Source organism: Octopus bimaculoides, chromosome 11, assembly GCF_001194135.2.
Source record: "Octopus bimaculoides isolate UCB-OBI-ISO-001 chromosome 11, ASM119413v2, whole genome shotgun sequence".
Classification (NCBI taxonomy): domain Eukaryota; kingdom Metazoa; phylum Mollusca; class Cephalopoda; order Octopoda; family Octopodidae; genus Octopus; species Octopus bimaculoides.
The window spans coordinates 66,316,447-66,336,844 of NC_068991.1; the positions used below are offsets into that span (position 1 = coordinate 66,316,447).

General features: G+C 37.5%; 1 protein-coding gene across 1 annotated transcript in view; it reads right to left on the reverse strand.

The window, feature by feature from the left end:
• LOC106879700 (calpain-A) overlaps positions 1 to 20,398 on the reverse strand; it is a 159,322-nt gene that overhangs the window by 95,927 nt on the left and 42,997 nt on the right. The window lies entirely within an intron of this gene.

Here is a 20,398-nt window from a genome sequence, read left to right on the forward strand (position 1 = left end):
TATATATATATATATATATATATATATATGTGAATAAAAATATATACAAAAAAAAGTGTTTTGTATGATCGTGTATAGAGGAATATATTATTTTATTTAAAAGAGTTCCAACTCTGTCTGTTTTTTATGTTTTATTTATATTCTTGTAAAATTAATGTGGGATATAGAATATGGAATATATAATACATAATGTAAAAATAAATGGTAAAATGAAATGAAGTATTGAATGTCTTATTGAATATATGAAACATTGAGTATTCAATATAGAGAATTATTGTTTAATGCCCACCTTTCATGCTGGCATGGGTTGGACAGTTTGGCTGGAGCTGGCCAGGTATAAGACCGCACCAGACTTCTGTGTCTGTTTTGGCAGGGTTTTTACAGCTGGATGCCCTTTCTAACACCAACCACCGGGCAGAGTGGACTTTTTACATGGCACCATGACACACACACACACACACACACACATATATATATATATATATACATAAAGTGTCAAATCAGACACTGAAAATAGCAAAACAACAAAAGGACATACATATAGAATGCAATAGCTTGATGCTCAGTAAAGATGGCAAAAAGAGTGGTTTTTTTTAATGTTTTGAGCACAGCTCTTCATCAGAAAGAGGAGAAAGGAAAGGTCTGAAGAAGGAGTCCAGGAAAAGTATGTGAGTGATTACATGCCTGAAGTGACTGGAAGTGTGTGTAAGTGTATATACACTCACTCACACACACACACACATGTGGTAAGAAGTTTTATTGTTTATGCTTAGATGTGTGATTAAGAAGATCACTTTGTAACTACATAATTCCTGGTTCAGTACCACTGCATGGCACCTTGGGCAAGTGTTTTCTACAATGGTCTTGGATTGACCAAGAAGTCTGTTTTGTATGTGTGTGTGTGTGTCTTTGTGCATGCGTTTGTCCTCCATCACAACCTGACAAGTGGTGTTGGTCTGTTTACATCTCTCTAACTTGGTAGTTCAGCAAAAGTACCCGATAGAATAAGTAACAGACTTCAACACGTAAGTACTGGGATCGATTTGCTTGACTAAACCCTTCAAGGCACTGGCTGCAGCATGGCCACAGTCAAACAACTGAAACAAGGTAAAAGATATATACATATATATATATTCAGTGTATGTAATAACTCTTTGAACACCAGCTGCAAGAGGTGCCCATCCTAGCGCCACATCTGTACAAAACAGTGTAGGTTCCTAGTAGAACTGAAAAGCCACATCCATACAGCTCATGATTAAGAGACAATCAGGCAACGGTAGAGCTTGAAATCAGGTTGCAGCAATCATGTACGTATGTACGTGTGTGAGCATGGGTGTATGCATGCTCACATGCTATGTACATTCATGTATGTAAATATACATGTTGTTGAGAAAAAAAATCAATAAATTAGAGTCCAACAAAAGTTTGTCTTGTGGGATTTATTCCGCTTGAATTGCACAGACTTTCAATTGTTGCTTTCACCACTGAAAATGCAGTGAACCAATGATTGTGATTCACGAGAGATCAATAATCAGTGATGCTACTGTGCACAAAATGCATTACATACATACATGCATATACATAAATACATATACACATACATACACACATGCAAGCATACACATATATACACACATGCTTACATACATCATCATCATCATCGTTTAACGTCCGCTTTCCATGCTAGCATGGGTTGGACGAATACATATATATATATATACACACAGGCATACATATACATATATACATACATACACATACATATATACACACAGGCATAAATACATATACACACACAGGCATACATAACACATACACACACAGGCATACATAACACATACACACACATACATATGCAAATGCACATATACACACACACATACGCAAATGCACATACACACACACACACACACATATATATATATATACGTACACACACTCACACACATATATACATACAGACATAAAATTTTAAAAATAACTGATAACTGTTTTATTAGAAAACAGAGCTGAATATAAATATTGCAAATGACATTGGAAAAAACCAGAAAGGTAACTTCCTGGCATCCTACAAACATATATATTTATTCATTCATTTGTATGACTTCTATTTTTCTATGCTAGCATGTGTTGGCTGAAGACTTATTTGAGATAGGATTTTGTGGCCAGATACTCTTCCTGTTCCTAATCCTTACCTGTTTTTCAAGTAAGGAATTTTTCATTTCACAGGTTATTTGAAAGCACAGAGCTATTGATTGTAATGTCAACAAGGTGTGTAAACATCACATTACTAGTAGTAACAAGCAAAGCCTAGGTGTGTTAATATTGCATATGCATGCACACACACAACAATAGGCTTCTTACAATTTCAATTGACCAAATAAACTTTCAAGGCATTGACAATCTCAGGGCTTTAGTAGGAAACATTTGCCCAAGGTGTCTTGCAGTGGAAATGAACTCAACTCCATGCGGTTGTGAAACAAACTTTGTAACCATACAACCTCTCTCTCTCCCTCACTCTGTTTGTCATCATCACCATTTATTTGTCCACTTTTCCAGGTTTGCATGGATCAGATGGAGTTTAGTGGGGTAGATTTTCTACAGCTGAATGCCATGCCCATTTTCAAACCTTACCCATTTCCAAGCAAAGAAATATTTCACCAGAGCCAGACCCAATTTTGCAGAATATTGGAAATGATATTCATTTACAACAATCTCATGATGTCAAGACAAGGAGACATGCATGCACATGCATGCACAAACACACACACACACACAATTACTACATGAAAGTACACATCAAGCCAAATGAGGTAGACTATCTAGTTGCTTGACCCGTTGGAAACACTAGCCATGTTTCCCTCAGTTTACACCTCTACCATCTAAACCCTTCAGCATTCAAATTACTGTCAAATGTGATTCGTATTTATTCACATTGTTTTTAAATCAATCGTGCATTATCTTGCAGCTTTAAGATTTTAAGGATGTAATCGTTAATTTCTAGAATGACATTGTTTGGTAGGTGTAAGAGGACAGTTCTGGCTAGTTTGAACATGAAATATAAAATATTTGGGCTGGATATTAGCTGGTTTAAATGCTAAAGTGTTAAAACTAGATGATGTGGCCCTACATACAATAGGTTAGCAACAAAGCAAAAAAACCCCAAAAAAGGCTGAGATGCTCATAATTGAAATGTAACTGAATGTTGAACATAGATCAGCCGAGTCAAGACTTATGTGGAGTTAAACAACAACACACTTATCATCTTTGGTAGGAGGCACATAGCTATGTGGTTAGAGCATCAGACTCACAATCATGAGGTAGTGAGTTCGATTCCCAGACTGGGCTGTGTGTTGTGTTCTTGAGCAAGACATTTTATTTCATGTTGCTCCACTTCACTCAGCTGTAGAAATGAGTTGCGATGTCACTGGAGCCAAGCTGTATCGGCCCCTTTGCCTTTCCTTTGGATAACATTGATGGCTTGGCATGGAGAGAAGAGGCTGGTATGCATGAATGACTGTTGGTCTTCCATAAAACAACCTTACCTGGACTTGTACCTTGAAGGGGAACTTTCTAGGTGTAATCCCATGGTCATTCAGACCAAACGGGGTTTTTACCCTTACCCATTACAATCTTCGAAAAAAAAAAAAAAAAAAAGAAATGGCCACATCAAATAAAGTGAGCCTACAAACATTATGTTTGAAAGAAAAAAACAAACAAACAAAAATCAGATGAGGTAGTCATGACTGGCAGCCTTTTTAATCATAAGCTTGCTGGATCAGGACCTACCTAAGGATAACACAGAAGTCAACACTTCAGCGGTTTTTCATAGAACATTATGGTTGCACTTATATAATTGCCGAGTATTTTCATTAACTTTTAGCAGAGTGAAAAGCTGTCAAAGTTAAAGTCAGTAATGTTTATTCTAAAACAGAAGTGTGTGGATCAAGCTTGATGTTAAATGGTTCGCTCTTTGTGCTGAAAATTAATTACTGATATTTTTAAATAGTTCTAGATGTAGACATAGACAGCAGGTTACGTCTTACCTGAAGGTTAAGTCTATAAACTAGAACGTTCACTTGTAGACTCCTCTCTATTACCCATGCCACCACCACCACCTCCAGCACTGTTACCCCCCATCAATACCTTCACCACTACCACTACTACTAGTGCCACCACCTTCACCGCCATCACAATAACTGCCACCACCTTCGCAACCACCATTACCGCCACCACTTTCGCAAACACCACCAATGCCACTCACCACCATCCTCCTCTTCCTCCACTACTGCTGCCACAACCATCACCACCTTCATCACTGTCACCGCCACAACCACCTTCACCACCAGTGTCCATTGCCATTACTACCATGACTACCACCATTACACGGTAATGTAAACTGACTGACTTGAGTTTAAAAGTGTCAAAGAGAATGGCGACCAGGGTCAGGAAATTAGTTTCGAAGCCAAAACGAAAATAGCACCTGACAAACATCCCATACACAACCATCAACAAGCAAAATATAACTGAAATAGCACCAATCAGGTATGGCTGTGTGGTTAGCAAATTATCTATACAAGCAAGTGGTTTTCAGTTCAATCTGACTGTAAGTTATTGTGGACAAGTGTTTTCTACTATAGCCTTGATGTTCAGCAATGCCTGGCAAGTGGATAAATGATAGGCAGAAATGACACCGAAGCCTGTTATATCTCTGTATCTGCCTTTCTTTCTTTCTCTCTCTCTCTCTCTCTCTTTCTCATTTGTCTTATCTATATTCGTATATGTATGTATGTGTGTGTGTGTGTGTTTATATATGTCACGGTATCAACTATCAAATGATACACTCCACTGGTCATAATGTCTGTCCTCACCTTGTTTTAGCTTTTGAATGATGCTACCCTGCCGTGAAGGTGGGTAGGCCAACATTTCTCCTAAATGTGACATCAGTTCATTGCAGTGTTATCCATTTAAAGCTGAGTGAACTAGAGTGATGCGCAATGAAGTTTTAGCTCAAAAATGCAATGTACCACTTGTTTGGAAAATGAAACTATGATCTTAGGATTGCAAATTCAACACCCTAACCACGAGGCCATGCATCTTTACCATGTGTGTATATGTACACACACACACTTATATGTATGTGTGTACCTTCTTTTTGGAGATGTGTTTCAGCAGCATGACATGTAAGCATCAGCAAGAATACTTATCAATCTGTGCTTTCACCACTTGTAATATTTGTTCTACCCAAGTTGCACACACAGTCCCTTGTCATTGTCATCAACATTAAAAATTCAATTTAAAAACAATGAAGTGAATTGAGACAATTTTCTCAGCCCAGAAAGATGACAAAATGTTCTTTGTCGATTTGAAGAAAACATTTTTGAATTAATAGTTAAATTTAATATTTTATGATGTAAGTGTTGCCTCTGACCAGATGATAATATAGGAACCCAGATGGTCCTTTGCATTGCAGAGTTCCTTGTACAGATGTACCCTTAGTCTTATAACAACAACCATTCTTATGCTGTTGAATTATTTGTAGGTGGTAGAGAAGATTTAAGTTTTGATGGTGCCATACAATAAATTACCATTGCTTTCAAAGTTTCTAGCTGGAAAACCTATAATCATTCCATCAACAGATGAGTCACCACTGCCACCGTTGCCACCCCTACTCCCATTGACATCATCACCATGCAAAATGATTTTCTAAGCTCTTACATTAAAAGATGTAATTAGCAAAATCAGGTATACTTGATATTTTAATCACGTGGTGAATTAATTAACCAACAAAATCTTTTATTCGGCATGAACGAATATCTATTGATTATACTAATTTTTGTTTTTAGTTTTGTTTCTAAATTTTATATCACAAATTAGAAGGAACAATAGTATTGCTGACTGGTTGGTTTACAACTTTCCAAATGGCCCAGTCACTGAATTTTATGATGATAACAGTGACAAGGCATTGTCTGCACAATTCATGCAGAACAAACATCTCAAGCACTGAAAGCATTCTGAGAATGCCACCTTTGACAGTGTCACATCCAGTCTAGAAGGAGATTTATCTTTCTTTTCTGCTTATACAATTAGCCCTTTTTCTTCATGTAAAGATGAATTAACTAACATTTTGGGCCAGGTCCCATCACCAGTCTCAGAGAGCCCTTGATTCCCATCTGATTAAAAATAACTAAAAGAAATTTATAGTCTGTCCAATCAAGGATAATTTTGGGGTTTAGACAATACTGAATTTTTGCAAGGCTGCAAATTTGGTGGAGCGCATAAAGGTTCATTAAATCAACCCAACTACATGGTCAGTTTTTATAATCCTAGAAAGATGAAGGGTAAAGTGAACTTTGATGAGATCTGAAGTTAGTAGTTAAAAGAATGTAACCAAATACTGTAAAATGCTGTAAAATGTAACCAAATACTGTAAAATGCTGTAAAATGTAACCAAATACTGTAAAATACTGTAAAATACCTATTTGGCCAGACAAAAACCAGTGAATTGATTGAAACCAAATATAGGTTAAATGTAGCTGTATCTTGTAAATCTACTGAGCAAATCGTTCTCTGATTAAATGAACTCATTAGAAAACTAATTACTTCCCACCTCATCAACAGACAGTTGAAGAAGACAGATAAAAATAAAGTTTGGGCAGGGTAGCTATCAGGTTTACTAAACAGGAACTAACAGGCTACCTGACAATTCTCAGATAAAACAGCTGAATATTTTGTACAGCTTTTTAAGGACAAACTATTACAGCAGGAAAAGTGATAAGTAAACAGAATCATGGGATAAAGTTTCCTGCATATATGGAATTTTATCTGATATAAGAATTTCTTCCCATGCCAAGTAAAATCTGCATATTCTATAAAATTCTAAGATGTCTTCATTGTATGTCTGCAAATTCTCTGGTTTTCATTATCCCCTGAAGACTTCTGTTATAATAAATAAATAAATAAATAAATAGATTCTTTTGTTTTCCAGCTAAATGACTATAATTTCATTAAGATGCTGGAATATTTCCATATTTCTTTATTTACACATCAGAATATTTCCATTTTAGGTACGTTTTCCTTTTGCCAATTTGGCTTGATAGCAGCACGATTCATAAACCAAACTAGCAAGTCATGTGACCTCAGCTGATGGTACTATTACAAACACACACACACACACACACACACACACACATACACACACACATACACACACACACACACACACACACACACACACACACACAAAATCATTTACTATTTTTTTCCCAGTCTCATTATCACAGTATACATTTCTTGCACAGCTTGCCAAATTCCATAATCTTAAAGTTGATACAGGGGAAACAGAAAAATAAAACTTTATATTTGCAAAATGTTGCAGTCCAATTTTATTCATTATATATATATATATATTTATCTATATCTATAAATATATGTACACACCCATAAGTGCCTTTATAAACACTCTTATAAGTGTCATCATCACCACCACCACCACCACATCTGCCACTCCTTCACCGTCACTACCACTGCCACCATCCTCATCATTATTATCATTTTCATGTCTGCATTTCCAAGTAGGCATAGATTGAATGGGTTTTCTGAGGTAATGTTTAAAAGCCAGACGCCCTGTGTTGCTGCTGCCAATCCTTTTAGTCATGTTCTAAAATACACAGGGATGTTGTGTACTTAATCTGAAACAGGGATACAGCAAGTATACCTATAAGAGTGCCTGTGCATAATTTCACAAGCTTCATAATCAGGGCAGCACACCTCAAAGATTATTGTTGTTGGCACTCCGTCGCTTACGACGTTGAGGGTTCCAGTTGATCCAATCAACGGAACAGCCTGCTCGTGAAATTAACGTGCAAGTGGCTGAGCACTCCACAGACATGTGTACCCTTAACGTAGTTCTTGGGGATATTCAATGTGAAACAGTGTGACAAGTCTGACCCTTTGAATTACAGGTACAACAGAAACAGGAAGTAAGAGTGAGAGAAAGTTGTGGTAAAAGAGTGCATCAGGGTTTTCCACCACTCCCTGCCGGAGCCTTGTGGAGCTTTAGGTGTTTTCGCTCAATAAACACTCACAACGCCTGGTCTGGGAATTGAAACCGCGATCCTATGACCGCGAGTCCGCTGTCCTAACTACTGGGCCATTGCGCCTCCACTCAAAGATTATTATTGCTATAATAATCATTTTATTTAATGAATACCTATAAACTATCAGTATAGCGAACACATAGCTGCTTGATAATATTATTTAAAAAATGAACAGATATAAATTGTTTCTTTTTAAATTTAATTATTTTATTTTTGTTTGGGGACACACAGTATCATCATAATGCATTTATACTGCATGCCCTAGTGGATGTAGTGCTTATAAGCTTCCATAGTTGTATGTAGTTTAGTAACAAATGTCTAGTAGGGCACAACCAGTTGGGACCCCACCTGCAGACAATGTACATTTGTCTAAAGTGAGTCATATCAAATCCCAGTATTCTTCTAGCACAGTTGATCCCAACAAGATTTGAACTCAGAACATAAAGATCCATAGACAAATACCAGAGGACTAATTTGTGCAATCCTCTAACAATGCAGCCAATCCATCACTTCTTATTGCTTATTTTTAGATGTGTGGTTAAGAGGCTCACTTTGCGACATGGTTTTGGGTTCAGTCCCACTGTGTGACACCTTGGGTAAGTTTCTTATAGATGCTACACATGTTTAGCCCTGAGCTGACCAATACCTTCATCATCATCATCATCATCGTTTAACATCCGTTTTCCATGCTGGCATGGGTTGGATGGTTTGACTAAGGTCTGGAGAGCCAGTGGCTGCACCAGGCTCCAATCTGATCTGGCAGAGTTTCTACAGCTGGATGCCCTTCCTAATGACAACCCACTCCGAGAGTGTAGTGGGTGCTTTTTACGTGCCACTAGCACCAGCGCCAGTCAGGTGGGCCTGGCATTGATCACGTTCAGATAGTGCTTTTTACGTACCACCAGTACTGGGGTCAGTTGTGGGGTACTGGCATCGGCCACGCTTTGTTGGTACTTTTTACATACCACTGGCATGAGAGCCACTCAGTGGGTACTGGCATCGGCCATGTGAGTGAATTTGGTAAACAGAAATTGTGTGGGAGTTTATCGTATATGTATAGAGATGTATGTCTGTATGTGTTTGTTCCCCACCATCACTTGACAACCAATTTCGGCTTGTTTCTGTTCCTGTAACTTAGTGGTTCCACAAAAGAGACTTGTAGAATAAATTTTCCAATATGGTGCCCTAGTGTGACTGCAGTTCAGTGACTGAAACAAGTAAAAGATATAAGATAAAACTAATTTTGCATTTAATACTGGCTAATATTCCACTTGTGTGTATTTAATGCATGTAATGAGTCATTAGGGTGTATTTAACGTAGCTAATTAACCATTTATATGTATTATGATTAATAAACTATTTGCATGCAGTTGATAGAATTAATATGCCATGACAATGAAGGCAGCAGCAACTTTTCTAATATTTAATTTTGTTCCAAACAAGGCTTGAAGCCACTGTAATTTAATGGACGACAAATAAGGAACCGAAGAAGCCTGCAAATTCAAAAGCCTAAAAGACTGAATATCATAGAATAGAGGAAGACAAGATGACAGTAATGAGCTCCAGAGAGTAGTTGTTTCAGGAAAGAAGCTATTAGAATAAAAGGTTGGCACTCTGTCGCTTACGACGTCGAGGGTTCCAGTTGATCCGATCAACGGAACAGCCTGCTCGTGAAATTAACGTGCAAGTGGCTGAGCACTCCACAGACACGTGTGCCCTTAATGTAGTTCTTGGGGGAGATTCAGCGTGACACAGTGTGACAAGGCTGGCCCTTTGAATTACAGGCACAACAAAAACAGGAAGTAAGAGTGAGAGAAAGTTGTGGTGAAAGAGTACAGCAGGGTTCGCCACCATCCCCTGCCGGAGCCTCGTGGAGCTTTTAGGTGTTTTCGCTCAATAAACACTCACAACGCCCGGTCTGAGAATCGAAACCGTGATCCTATGACTGCGAGTCCTTTGCCCTAACCACTGGGCCATTGCGCCTCCACAGAATAAAAGGACTTATGACTAAAAGGAATCTCAACAGAGAAACAATGTACCTGGGAAGGGAAGCAGGTGATATGTTTAAAAGTCCTAAGAGAGGATACTAAACCAGAAAGGTCATCAGAACAATGACCATGGAAATATTTATAGAGAAGACAAATAATGTATATTTCGGCAATTAGTTAAAGACACTAAACGAGTAGAAAGAAAAGGAACCACCATCTTAACAACTTAATTCTGAATTTCATCAATCAGTTTTTAGACACGTAGAAGAAGCAACCGGAAATTATTTCACTAATTTCTTTGAAATATTCTGTTTGGTCTTTCTGCCTTAGTTAAGATCTATGCAGGGTTTATTAATTCCATACAGAATTAATTGATCTCATGAGGGTTCATTTCATATTTCCTCACCAAGATCGATTCAATATGCAGCAGTAACAGGCTGAAGTTGTTGTTTAACCCAGGGTCAGCCCAGAATGAGCATATTTACAATATGATTAGAGGAATTTCAATCATGACCATCCTCCTCTTTTGCATATCAGTTACAAATGTATTTAGAACAACAGATTGTGATTTGGGAGAGACTTGACTGCTATTTCTGAAAATTAGGGCAACTATTGACAGGATCTCTTATTAGCTAATATCCTGGGCTTGGCCCAGCTGGTTTTGTTCTTCATCTTACAAAATAAATAAATAAATAAATAGGTTTTCATGACTAACAAATGCTGGCATGGCTGTTGTGTTTAAGAAGCTTGTTTTGCAACCATGTGGTTTCAGGTACAGTCCCATTGCACAGCACCCTGGGCATGTCTTCTACTATAGCCCGAGGACAACCAATGCCTTGTGAATGAACTTGGAAGATAGAAACTGCATAGAGGCTCGCTGTGTATAGGATAAAGATCCTTCCTGAAAAATATAGACTCATGGGACTGGGTTTCCTGGTTTCTGTGGAACATATATATATTCCCCACTTGAGAGGATGCTGGTTCATGGCAGAATTACTCATTTTTGCCAGCAGAGTGGGCTGGAGCAATGTGAAATGGAGTGTTTTGCCCAAACACATCATCCAGTCCAAGAATCAAAACCACAATCTTACAATCATGAGTCCAACACCCTAATCACTAAGCCACACACTGCCAAATATATATGTGTGTGTGTGTGTGTGTGTGTGTGTGTGTGTGTGTGTGTGTGCGTGCGCGCGTCTTTGTGTCTGTGTTTCATTCCCACTCTTCATTGCTTGACAACCAGTGTTCCTTGTTTGTACCAGTAACTTAACAGTTTAGCAAAAGAAACCAATATATATATATAATCCACGACTACCACACACACACAATCCAGTGTTCTGGATTGGTACTTCATTTTATCAACCCCCGAATAGATGAAAGGCAATGTCAACCTCAATGGGATTTGAACTCAAAGCACAGTGAACTAGAACAAATACCACAAGACATCCTATCTGATGACAGTCTTATGGTTCCACCAATTCACTCTTTTGGATTACCATCTTTTATGATATACAAGTCGAATTTATCAGACTCTAATTTACAGCCCCCCCAAAAAAAAGGTAGGCCCAATTATACTCCAAGAGACTTTAGTTAGCTAGTTAGCCAGCTCCCTCTGTGCCATGAGGCACATAAGTCTGCAACCTGATCTCACCAACCAACCCTGCTCTCTGCCACTGCTCAGGTACAATCCCAGCCCCTCCTCCTGTTTTCCCTCCTTGTCAATGGCCCTTCATCATGTTGTTCCAGGGTGCCTCACTGCTCTCCTCCCCTCATGCCACCACCTCAGTCCTGCTATACAAGGATTAAGATGACTTTGGAGGACCAAAACTTCCATGAGGAATGCAGAAGATTTGGAAAGATAATGGACAATGCTTGACTGTTTACACTATATACTATGTTGATTTGTAATGTCAGAAAATACGAAAATGCAGTAGTACTTTTTATCCATCCCCCAAAGGGTGAAAAGTAAAGTTGACTTCAATGGGAATTGCATTGAGAATGCAGACAGTCAGAATGAATAACGTGAGACACTCTTGTCAACACTTTTGACAACTCTGCTGATGACTGCATGTATTTTACATGTTTCTCACCAAAGATGGCCTAACAGGATGACGCGAGAGAAAGAGAACAAGAGCATTGATAGACACAAATTTTGATTATCAACTGATACTTTACAGAATAAGAGTCCTGATAGTATCTCAAGCAATTTCAACGTTGGTAGTTGATCTAATTGTTTCATGCTAAATTAAATACAGTAGGATGTTGAGAAGAATTTCTGATAGACATTTAAAATCCACAAAGAGACAAAATTTAAAATGAAAATAAAAATGGGTGGGTCAGAATCTCTTAAAAAGATGGGGTGGAGTGGATCTATTTTCTGTGTAAACACCCCGGTAAGTATAGAGTGATTGATGATAAGTGGTCACCTGTCACCCAGATAATCCGCGCCTAAGTTAAGTGGATGAGATGTGAAAATATAAATATCTCTTAAGTACTAAGAGGCATGTGAAAGAGTGTGTGTGCATGTGTGTGCTTAACTGTGGTCTCATGGCATTTAGACAAATGAGATAAATCTTCTCTTGGACAAGATACCAATCTACTATTGGTTAACATTCCTAGCAGGCAATTTGGTTCTGAATAATTCCTCTTGGCTAAAGATTTTACTGAGTTTTAACCCTTTAGCATTCAGGTTACTCTGTCAAATGGAATGCTTATTTATGTACATTGCTTAGAGTAAACCATGTATTATCCTGTAGTTTTGAGATTTTGATGATGAGATTGTTTATTTTGAGAATGACATTGTAGGGTAGGTGTGAGAGGCTGAATCTGTCCAGTTTGAACATAAAACAGGTAAAATATTTTACCCTAATATGGCCTGTTTAAATGTTAAAGGGTTGCAGGCATGGAAAACGTCTACCAAATAACAATTAAGAAAATACACACACACACACACACACACACACACAAGTATAGATACGACCATGTAGTTAAGAAGCTCGCTCTGAAAGCACACACACACATATATACACATTACAACAGGCTTCTGCACAGTTTCCGTCTATCATATCCACTTACAAGGACTATAATAGAAGGCACTTGCCCAAGGTGCCGTGCAGTGGGACTGAACCCCAAATCACATGGTTGCAAAGTGAGCTTCTTAACCACACAGCCATACTTATGCAAACAACTATATTCTGCCCTAAGATTTGTGGCTTCCTACCTATTTTAGATTTCTATTTCAGAAATCTTCATCATCATCATCACTGCCATCACTTTCATCATCATCATCATCAGTTTATGTTGATATTGTCTGTTCAGTAACTTAGAGAGCTTGTTAATAATCATCTCAGGAAGTTTTTTCCCCATGATCAATTATTCATCACCAAAGATAACTGAATTAAACCATATTGATTTGTCATGGATATTTCAAAAATTCATGATAAAAATCTAAAAGTCTTTGGAGCAGATGTTAGGCAAAATTGGAATCAGAAATATCACAATTTACATTTTTTCCCCCCATTTCCTCTCAAACAGTTTTACCAATATTTTGCAACATCTCCCAGCATTGCCAATCTGCTGGAGACAGTCTGTCTACATTTATTCTTTATTGTATTTTGTTTTTTCATTATTGTTCCCCGTGCGAATCTGACTGCATCTTGTGCATAGTGTGAGAGGGAGGGGCTCTAGCATATTTTTCAATCTATAACTGAAGAAAAAATTAAATACCGGTCAAGTACTAGGGATGATGGTATTGACTTGCTCCCACTCCACAAAATTGCCAGCTTTGTGTCAAAATTAGAAAGAATTATTGTTATTATTATCAAAATATAAAGAAAACAGAAAATGGAGAAGTACTGATTAACAACAATTGACTTACATCAATTATTATTTATTTATACAATGCAAATAGACAGCATATCATCTAACAGCTGTTTCTGTTTCCAATGTTATATGGTATTGCTAGTGATATTCAAAATATGTAAAAAATATTAATCATACTTAGTACTAAAACCGATGTGAAACAAGGAGCTTTATCAGGGTGAAGAATAAATAGAGAAGAAGAGCATAGAAAAGAAAAAGGGACTGATGAAGCTCCTTGTTTCAGACTGGTTTTATTACCAAATATGATTAATATTTTTACATATTTTGAATATCAATGGCAACACATTGGAAATAGAAACAGCTGTTAGATAGGATGCAATCTATTTGTATTGAATTAATAAATAATATTTGATGTCAGTCAATTGTTTTTAATCAGAACTTCTCCATTTTCAGTTTTCTTTATATTTTGATTCTTGATAAACCCATGTTTATCCTTGTCTTTACCTATAACTTATGAACATAATATGTTTGCATATGTATGCCCATGGTTAAACATAGGTAATATACCGGTAGTGTAATGGATACTTCTATCCCTTAGACAGTTATTTTAACCTCTAACTCACCTAACCTTTGTTATTATTATCATTATTATTATTATTTATTCATCAAACTGGTAGAATCGTTAGCACTCTGGACAAAATGCTTAGTTGCTACATTCCGAGTTCAAATTCTGCCGAGGTCGACTTTGCCTTTCATCCTTTTGGGGTTGACAAATTAAGTACCAGTGAAACACTGGAGTCGATGTAATTGACTAGTACCCTCCTCCAAAATTTCAGGCCTTGTGCCTAGAGTAGAAAGGATTATTATTATTATTATTATTTTTATTAAGGCTATAAACTGGCAGAAATGTTAGCATACTGGGAAAAATGTTTAGCGGCATTTCACCCATCTTTACATTCTGAGTTCAAATTCCATTGAGGTTGACTTTGCCTTTAATACTTTTGATGTCGGTAAAATAAGTACCAGTTGAGTACTGGGGTTGATTTAATCGACTGTCACCCTCCACCAAATTTCAGGCTTTGTGCCTTTATTAGAAAGGATTATTATAATTAGGTGACAAGCTAATTATAATAATAATAATCAACAAAGTACTTAACAGCATTTCATCAATCTTTACATTCTGAGCCCAAATTGTGCCAAAGTCGATTTTGCCTTTTCTCCTTTTGGGGTCAATAGATTAGGTACCAGTCAAGTACTGGGGTCAATGTAATTGATGAGCCCTCTCCGCTGAACTTGCTGGACTTGTGCCAAAATTTGAAATCATTATGATTATTATTATTATTATTTGGTTGTGTGCTGGCAGAATCCTTAGCAAATCAGACAAAATGCTTAGTGATATTTCTTCTGGCATTACTTTCTGAGTTTAGATGCTGACGAGGTCAATGTTGTCTTTTATCGTTTTGGGATTAATAACATATAAGTACCAACTAAGCACTGGGGTTGCTGTAGCAGACTTGCCCCACCTCATCTTATGTGTAATATGACACAGTGGTGATGGCGTGGTCTCTAAAGTATTTCTATCAATAACTGAATGGATTATTTCAAGAACGAAGATTATCAGGAGGGGGGGGGAGTCTTGTATTGATGAGCAAAGTTTATGAAACCATTTCACACCATATCAATAATGTAGAGGGTCTTGCCCAAGAGATTGCAAAAGTACAACCTTCTGAAAGTCAGTGAATATGCCTTACTCTTGGGAAATCAACTATAAAAATAAACTGAATAATTACTCTTTTACTCTTTTACTTGTTTCAGTCATTTGACTGTGGCCATGCTGAAGCACCGCCTTTAGTCGAGCAAACCGACCCCAGGACTTATTCTATCGGTCTCTTTTGCTGAACCACTAAGTTACAGGGACGTAAACACACCACCATCGGTTGTCAAGCGTTGGTGGGGGGACAAACACACACACACACACACACACACACACACACACATATATATATATATATATATATATATATATATATACATATATACGATGGGCTTCTTTCAGTTTCCGTCTACCAAATCCACTCACAAGGCTTTGGTCAGCCCGAGGCTATAGTAGTAGACACTTGCCCAAGGTGCCACGCAGTGGGACTGAACCCGGAACCATGTGGTTGGTAAGCAAGCTACTTACCACACAGCCACTCCTGCGCCTATTAATTACAAAAATTAAAAAATTACTTAATGATCTACATAATTACTACATAGTACATACCTACTTGCTTACCTGCCTACATATATACATACAATATATCACACACACACATTCATACACTCATATGCTTTACCTATCTGTCTATATATTTACCTGCCAACCAACCTATTTGCATGCCTACATTTTTACTACCTACCTACTACCTACTGACGGCCTCCTTCATATCTACCTACCTACCCACCAAACAGCCATCTATGCATATGTCTGTATATGTCAGAAAGCATGTATGTTTTTATTGTCTTATTTAGCCCAGGTCAACCCTGACTGACCACACCTACAATGAAAGATATTTCAGCAACAACAATCCTGCTTATATGTCTACTAGGGCCTCTACTGTATAGATCTGTTTCCACCACCCACTTCTTTTAACGTGGTTCCATGTAATTTGATGAAGAATCATCTGCTATTTCTTGCTGTGAAAATGACTGCATATGATATGACACCAAACACAGATATATAACACCAATTCATATGAGAACACCTCAAGTTTTCAAAAAAACACATTTACCATTACAATAGGAAGCCCCAATATAGTTGTTTGAATTGCATGACTTAGCAGAAATGACAGTAAAATCTCGAAACCACACCCTAAACTGCTTGGTTGCCATTACATGCAGAGATATTCATTGTATCTAAAAAAAAACAGAGCAGTAATAGAGAGACAAACAACATACATTTGTTACCATATTTCAGTGGAAATACAGTACCTTCGTTTCAGTTAATTTTGAAAGTAATTTATCTTTTACCTGTTTCAGTCATTAGATTGTGGCCATGCTGGGGCACCACCTGGAGGAATTTTAGTCGAATGAATCAACCCCAGGACTTATTTCCTTTTTTTAAGCCTGGTACTTATTCTATCAATCTCTTTTGCTGAACAACTAAGTTATGTATTAGAGAGAGAGAGAGAGAGAGAGAGAGAGAGAGAGTATGTCTTTAAGTCCGTGTTTGTTCTGCACCATTGCTTGACAACTGGTGTTGGTGTGGTCACATCCCCTAACTTAATGTTTTTGCAAAAGTACCCAACAGAATAAATACCAAGCTTTAAAAAAATATTTTAAAATCCTGGGATTGGTTTGTTCGACTAAAATTCTTCTTGGTAGTGCCCCAGCATGGTTGCAGTCCAATGATGGAAGCAAGTAAAAGCTAAAAAGGATTAATATAATCATTATTATATGGACATTTGATTGGTGGAATTGTTTGAGCATCAGACAAAACGCCTTCCTTGCAATATTAATTCTGACCCTTTAAGTTCTGAGTTCAAACCCCATAGAAGTTAACTTTGCCTTTCATTCCTTTGGGCACCCATAAAATACAGTACCAGGCATGTACTAGGTGAATGCAGTCAACTAACCTTCCTCTTCTCAAAAATTGCTGGTCTTGTGCCTAAGTGTCTAAATTAGAAATAATTATAGGGTGGTGCAATGCTAGGAACATCAGAGTCAGAATAAACAAATATAGTGTGGTTGTTAATGTATCCATTTCCATCAAGCCATTTTGTCAGTCAACTTAGCTTTTCAAAACTTTCTGAGGAGAAGAATTGTTAAAGAAAAGTACCAGTCAAATACTGGAATAGATTAAATTACTAACATCCTTATCTCCCAAACAGTTTCTGGCCCTATGCCAACATAAAAAACACATAAGCATCATAATTATTATTGTTGTTGTTGCTGTTATTAATATTATTAATAGCCATAGCATTACATCAACTTAACATGCCTTAATACACAAAAGACAACTGTAGTACCAGTTGTACGTTTCTATTTCTGTTACTATTATACACCTACAACTAAGACTACTGTTACACCAACCAGCCAATGAGGGAGCCTCTATGTGGTTACTCCAAGTGCTGAATATAGTAAACCAAATCTCCCTCAAATCAAGCCTCAACATTTTAAAGAATGACACGCTGGATTATGTAGTCCTGGATTCTACCCCAACTCTGCAAATAAGGGAAAAAATGATGTGATGGTCGTGGATGAAATGCCTTTGAACGAAGATCTGCTTGATAAGGATTGGCAAGAACTAAAGAAGAACTACTAACACCACCACCACCACTACTACCAGTGTTAACTTGAAGTTTTAGCTTTTCCCCAATGAATTCACCATTACTACTATCACTGCATTATATAATAAAGCATCAGTATGTCTGTAGACTGAGAATTTTTAGCAAAAGATTGCTAGAGATAGATAGCTAGTAAATAGATAAACCTATCTTTAGTCAGATAGCAAGTAAAACATGAAGTTGCCTTCCTTTGAGATATATATACATACATACGTACATACACACAAACATATATTTATGTGCATATATCTATGAATATGTATTCACACACACACACACACACACACACACACACACACATATACATATATATATATATACATATGAGACATGCAGTAGTTAAGAGCGTGATCTGGACATATGGTGGTTGTAGTGATAGCAGTACTGGCAGAAGAAGATGATGTTCTAAAACAAGTCTTCATTTAACATTGATAAAGAACTTGTGAACAATCAACATTGTTTTATGAGTGAGATAAAGAATTCTCAAGTCCTCTACATATACATTTGCACACACCCATGCATATATATATGCATATATGCATGTATACAAACTTAGGAAGTTGAAATAACTTAAGTGTTAACCTCCACTTGTTATCAACAAGTAAATACAATAGTAATTGTTGAAGTGGCATATCTATCCAGTTTCCACTCCATGTGTCGAATGGAAGGACTAAATCTTGATAAGAGGGGGAATAAATCAAACCACTCGTAAGGTGGTAATTTGAAAAAAAAAAGGGGTCTGAGATATATTGACATATACTTGAAATACGAAAATACTTGACATACTTTAAGTATACTTATAAAAAAATAAAAGCTTCTTCTTGAGTCATATTGACTCACTGGATTGATTTTCCAGATTCTCTAGCATATATATTCTCCCCGGGATGGGATGCAAGTCCATTACAAGAATACTCACTTTTATCAGCTGACTGGACTGGAGCAATGTGAAATAAAGTGTTTTGCTCAAGCACACAATGCATCGCCCGGTCCAAGAATTGAAACTACAATCTTTATGATCATGAATCCAACACCTGATCCACTAAGCTTACTTGGAATTACACAATAATATATCTATTCTATAAAGTAGTTGTATGCTGTCAACTTAATGTGACAGTCCCCTGAAGGGAATAATACTACTGTTGGTTAGACCTAGGAAGCTGCACTGCTTCCTGTCAGCCTTGACACATTTCCTGTGTCCTTATATTTACAAGGGGGAGACAAGCATCTCCACCCAGCTAAGCCTGCATCCAGAAACATGTTTCTGAGTCTTTGCTTGTCATCAGTCTTGAGTAGCATGACCTGCTAGTCTCCCCTTTGTAAACATAAGGACACAGGAAATGTGTCAAAGCTGACAGGAAGCAGTGCAGCTTCCTACGTCTAACCAACAGTAGTATTATTCCCTTCAGGGGACTGTCACATTAAGTTGACAGCATACAACTACTTCATCGTATCACTACTGCATAAATCTCTCTGAGAGATTTAGAAATGTATTATTTCAAAAATATCTATTCTAGTTTTCCCATACATTGTCTTGCAATGCAATTGGATGCATCATTAGTGGATGTTTCTCAGGGTTGTTAGGTATTTGGGATTTTCCAATATCCACCATCATCCTTAAACCCCTGGATATTACTGATTTGAGTCCTAGGACTCACAGGGCTGGTCATTCAGTTTCCATGGCATACAAGTGACTGAGACCACAACATTTCCCCTGGAAAGGTTGCCAGTCCATTGTAGGGCTAATCATTTGCAACTGAATAGAATGGAGCAATTTAAAGGCGGCGAGCTGGCAGAAACGTTAGCACGCTGGACGAAATACTTAGAGGTATTTCGTCTGCCGTTATGTTCTGAGTTCAAATTCCGCCGAGGTCAACTTTGCCTTTCATCCTTTTGGGGTCGATAAATTAAGTACCAGTTACGCACTGGGGTTGATGTAATCGACTTAACCCCTTTGTCTGTCCTTGTTTGTCCCTTCTATGTTTAGCCCCTTGTGGGCAATAAAAAAGAAATAAGAATGGAGCAATGTGAAATGAAGTGTTTTGCTCAAGAACACAACACACTGCCTAGTGCAGGAACTGAAACCATGATCACAAGATCATGAGTGTAACACCCTAACCACTAGGCTATATGCTTCCATTAAACTATCACTCACTATTTACTAAAT